Consider the following 6,000-nt stretch of genomic DNA (forward strand, 5'->3'; position numbering starts at 1 on the left):
ATTTTCCCCCTGCTACAATCACCCCCAAGGTGGTTCGCAAATCGATAAGAAACCATCTAAAATATCACAGTAAATCATTAAGCACAAAACTTAACCTGAATAAGCAGCAACATGCTGTAGCAATCAAAGGCAGTAGAAAAATACGAGTAAGAAATGGTGTACAGTCAATAAAAACAATTGCTCTTAAAAGGGTGAGGAAACAGGAAACAGTATGGACTAAGTCTTGTATTGGAAAAAAAATACTTAAAGAAGATTCCAGGTGAAGACGAAGACGAAGAAATTTATTATTTACTCCTCCCATCAGACTGGGTTGCCCCAGCCACTCTGGGTGGCTTCCAGCATATACGGAAACATAATAAAAAAACCAAACATTAAAAACTTCCCTATACAGGGCTGCCTTTAGATGTCTTCTAAAAGTCAGATAATTATTTATTTCCTTGACATCTGATGGCAGGGCATTCCACAGGGTGGGTGCCACTACCGAGAAGGCCCTCTGACTGGTTCCCTGCCTGTGTTTGGAGTGGGAGTTCCATCACCAGGGTCCCACCATTAAAAAGGTCCTCTGTCCAATGGCCACCCTACTAACCTCTGCAGCCTTCAGCACAAAGAGAAGAGCCTCAGATGGAGATCTAAGTTATTGGACAGATTCATGTGCGAGTAGGTTGCCCTGCAGATACACCAGCCCATCATATGTGGTATGGCCACTGCACATTTCCAGTAGAGAAATTAAAGTTGGGAGTGGTTTGAGATACAAATTTGTCAAGCCCATGCTGTTCAGTGCTGTTCCTCTTTGCCTTCTTGCCTCTAGCTTCTTCTCCATCTCAGATCATATTCTGAACCAGGTAAGAACTCCCCAGATCTGTCCAGCTAGTGTGGTGTAGTAGTTAAGAGTGGTAGTTTCGTAATCTGGGGAACCAGGTTCGCGTCTCCGTTCCTCCACATGCAGCTGCTGGGTGACCTTGGGCTAGTCACACTTCTCTGAAGTCTCTCGGCCTCACTCACCTCACAGAGTGTTTGTTGTGGGGGAGGAAGGGAAAGGAGATTGTTAGCCACTTTGAGACTCCTTAGGGTAGTGATAAAGCGGGATATCAAATCCAAACTCCTCCTCCTCCTCCTCTTCTTCTTCTTCTTCTTCTTCTTCTTCTTCTTCTTCCTTCTCACCTGACCTGGAATAGCAATAGAGGCCAAAACAGCAACAAACCCTTTGGAGAGAAACTAATGCTTAAGATTTGAATATTGTGGTTCGAGGACCCGATCCCCGCGTAGTGGAATGAAAACACAAGGACACATGATATAAGGTTAATGGGCAAAAAAAGGCCACAACTTTATTGATTACAGCAGGTGAAAAGGTATTGGCTTAGGCATTGGATTACGTCAGCTGACTCCACCCCCTCAGAGAGGGGTGAGTCTAAAACAGGAGGGGTTTATTCACCAGTAGGTGGAGCCTGTTGATGCTAATCCAACTATAAGCTCTCCCCTGATGTCACCGAGGGTCATGCCATGGCCTCCCGCCACGCAGGCATCGGACAGAATACACGACCGCCGGATTCCTTTAACGGAATACCCAAAATTGAAGGCGCAGGCGATGGCCACACCTAGCCCTTTGACACCACAACACATTATTCCAATGCCTAACCGCCACCCAAGCGCAAAAGGTGCGACGGGACGATGAAAAGTGAGGCCGGAAGGCTGGTGCTGCAGCAATTTGGGCTGCTAAACACACCCCCTTGGAGGCACCTGGTTGGGTGCCTGCCCGTGGGCGTGGGCGCCAGCCAGGTGAGTGGGAGGCAGGGGGCTAATGCCCCCTGCTTGAGGCGGAGTCCGGCTCCCGACCACAGCCACTCCCCTCTCTTGCAGGAGGAGAGTCTTTCCAAGCACCTCACGAGCATTATCTAGCTGTAAGTCTTTCACAGCAACTCTGTAAGAGAAGTTGGAATTACAGCCTCACAGACTGCAGAGCAAAGCTCACTGAGAATGTTTTCCCCAGCCCAAAAGTGGCAAGAGGTGATAGGAGAATCTTGATTCATAGCTCAGTCTCCTAGCCACATTTATTTATTCATCTACTTCAGATGCATAAGCCACCTCAGATGCATAAGCAAACAACTGAGGCTAATTCTAAACCATTGTTGTTAAGGCCTTGTGCCCTTGAACACAACCATCTTCTTAAAGTCCTGATGGTCTTCCTAATGGTTTCATCAGAAGTCAGCCAACATTGGAGTGTTCTCACCTCAGCTCTTGTGGTAAACCTTTCTGGGTCCAAGGGCCACATGCTAGTGTGCATGTGGCCCATACTCTCTCATCTACACTCTGATGTGCTGATTCCATCATTTCTAATAGGCTCTCCTATACCACCTGTCGTTGTCTTTAAATGTCCTAGCAGAACTGCTGATGATAATAAGTTGCCAGGGGAAGGAAATAGCAATGGGAGAGCCTACTTGGGAGGAAAAGCCCTGGCCAAATGGCAAGCACTGATCTATACCTTTCATGTGCAATGCAAGGCCTTATGTAGATAGTTCACTTGGCCAGAAATGCAAGCACATTGTGATTTATTGCCTATCTTTCTTTGGCTAGGGCAGCCATAATATTGAGAGTTGAACCTCCCGCACTTAGTATGACTCCAAGAAGCCACAGGGAGAATCTCATTATTGCCCAATGGCCTCTAAGCTGACTTTAGGCTATCGATTTCCTAATAGCAGGAATTGATCTTCATTCCTGTGGATGTGCTGGTACAGAGACCCAAACACAGCCATCACTTTGGGAAGCATATTCTTCAGTCAATCACAGGTGTTGGACTTGACCATCAATCTACTTTCTGTTGCTCAGAGATGAGGAAGAGGCAACATTCTGGCAGAAACTGACACAGGAAACAGAGTGTTTGTCACCCAATACAGGGGAAAACAAGTGCCATTCATATGTGCACTGCTTTAAACAGCAAGCAGTAGCTTGACCGAACAGAAGTCTGTGCTAAAATAACTCACATAGTTCTCACTGCCATTCCTGAAGATGCTTTCAGACCAACCAGCACACCCTAATGCCTTAAAAAAACGAAAACCACAAAACACTTCCAAAGTATTCGGTTGACAGTTGCATATTACACAGCAAAGTGGTAAAATGTGGGCAGGTTTAAATTACAAATTCAGTCACACAATTAAAAAAAAATGTTATGAAGTCAGATCACATAGCATTAAACTAACAGGAGAAAAAGTATTTCTAGAACTGGCTAAACCTCCCCCCCCACACACACACATACCAGTAAGCAAACACTGAGGCAGGGCATATTGTACAGGTACAAAAGTGTAGGAATCAAATCCATTTCCCACTGATGTATGTATGTGTGTGGTGCCTGGACTATTTCATGCCTAGTCTCCTTTTCTGCTCTTTTTGATATGGCAGCCATTTTGTGTTATGTCACACCTGCACAGCAGCAACCATTTTGTGACTGGCGCCCATGGCAGATTCTCTAAATTCCAAATGTGCCCATTGGCCTAAAAGATTTAGTGATCCCTGGGGCTAAATATAGGCAGGGCTGGCTTTAGCATTCAGCATACTGAGGCAGCCATTTCAGGTGGCAAATGCTGGATGAGGGGTAGCATTCTTTTCTGTTGGAAGACTAAGTTGTCTGTACCACATAGACTGTCTTGCAACCTCCTCAACTAGTCTGTTGCCCTCAGGTGTGATTAAGGATGCTGTCTCATTGTCAGTGCTGAGGTAACATTCAACTGCTGGTCTTCTTGGCTTCTGTATGTGAAAGCCCCATGTAGAAGCCAGTGTGGTGTAGTGGTTAACAGCGGTATACTCGTAATCTGGTGAACCGGGTTTGATTCCCTGCTCCTCCACATGCAGCTGCTGGGTGACCTTGGGCTAGTCACACTTCTCTGAGGCCTCTCAGCCCCACTCACCTCACAGAGTGTTTGTTGTGGGGGAGGAAGGGAAAAGAGAATGTTAGCCGCTTTGAGACTCCTTTGGGTAGTGATAAAGCGGGATATCAAATCCAAACTACTACTCCTCCTCCTCCTCCTCCTCTTCTTCTTCTTCTTCTTCTTCTTCTTCTTCATCATCATCTTCTCCTTTGCCTCAGACAGCAAAATGTAGTGGGCTAGCCCTGGACATAGACCAGATCTTATCAGTGATGTCTTTAGCATACACGCCACCAGGGTGCAAAGATCTGCCCAGCACCCCCAAATTTAGTTTAGCCCCCAAATTAACTTTGATTATGCCTATGTCAGACACCACGCTTACGCCTTATATCTTGTTTATGAAAGAAGGGATGAAAAAGAAATGTGTTTCTCACTTAGCATTCATCATAAAATGAAGAAAAAATGCAGCTCGCGGAATTCATAGTGTGTGCTCTAGGCGTGTTTTTGTGGCAATAGAAAACTAAAATTGCATGCTGAAATGCATGTGAAGTAGAGCCCTAAGTACTAAGTAGCCAAAGAAAATGCTGACAATTGGCGAAAATAAACATTATTTTTTTAACAATAAATCTAAACCAATTTGAACTGTAAGTGGGGAAATTAAAATGCGCCATTGTGAATTACAAGCGCTGCCGCTGGCACAGCACGTCTTTGGTAAATGAGCACACAAAGTCGATAGTCTTTTAGTGAAACAGTAGGCATACATTTCGGTAATACCTAGGTATATATGTATTTTGTTTTTCTAGCTTAATCAAAATTATTTATTATTTCATAACAGGTAGATAGTTAAGAGCAGCCGGCACTTGATGCCCCCCAGAATTCGGTGCCCAGGTGCCCCACACCCCTTGCATCCCTGGGTAAAGACAGCCCTAGATCTTAAACAGAATTAGAAGACTTAGCTTAACTGCTTCTGAAAATGGGGATTCATTAAGTTGCATACAAATGATCAATAGATGCCTCAGTAGAGGTAGAAAAGTTTTGTTTTATGGGCAACATTTACTTTGGAAATGTGATGCATTATAATGTCTCCAAGGTGCAATGTACCTCAGAACGAGTTCACATATTACAGTTTTATTAGTACATGCAAAATAATTCACATAGTCATGTACAACAGTGCCTGGCAAACACCAAATGTATAATTCTGGTCACATGCCTCACATAGGCCCAGGAGCTAGGAGGAGTAGCTGCAACTTGTGGGTCTCTACGGCAGGCCCACAGTCTCCAAAGTACATTCCCTGAATAGGAAAAGCAGCGGGAGATTGGTACATAAAAACATTTTGAAACGCCCCCCCCCCCACCAAGAAAAAAAGCTTCAGCAGGATAAATAGATGAGGTATACTGGGAATAACAGAATGTAACGTTTTTGCCGTTCACAACTGAAAGCCAAAGGGTTATGTAGAGGATGCTCCGCAGAGTGATTCATGACTCTTTCTCCTTTATGCATTGATAGACTCTGAAATTTCCAGTCCTGTGTTCTTGCATGGCTCTTTCCTCCATCCGCTCAACAGAATTCTAATTCAGCTATTGCTTTATTGCTCACCGTGCCTGAGCTGCGCTTAGGAGGAAGTAAAGCAAAGTTGTGTGTGTTTTAGCTTAAGTTCCCTAATGCATAAAGATAGATAGGCCTTTCATAACGCAAGGTTATGTGCCCAAGGACCAGCATGGAGAAGACCTTACTGACTTTCAGCTATTCTGAACTGTGCCGACTGAGCTTCACTACCTAAAGTGTAACTGAAATGCGGCATCTACAGATCCTCTTAAGGAGAATCTAGACAGTTTCCTGTACAGGGTTACAATCCCCACAGAACACAGGAGACTTTGCAAGCTGCCTTATACTGAGTCAGACCATTGGTCTATCTTGCTCAGCATAGTCCACACTGGTTGGCAATGGCTTTCAAGAGCTGGATTCCTTCCCAATCCTACCTGGAGATGCTGAAGATTGAACCTGGGACCTTCTGAGTGCAAAGCACATGCTCTGCCACTGAGCAATGGCCCAATGCAGGTTGCTCTAGGTTACTCTGGTTCCCAGCATTCCACATAACTAGTAGGGATGGAAGCCTCGAATCTTCACTGAGATCGTCACTGG

Source organism: Podarcis erhardii, assembly GCF_964252035.2.
Source record: "Podarcis erhardii genome assembly, chromosome: 2".
Taxonomy (NCBI): domain Eukaryota; kingdom Metazoa; phylum Chordata; class Lepidosauria; order Squamata; family Lacertidae; genus Podarcis; species Podarcis erhardii.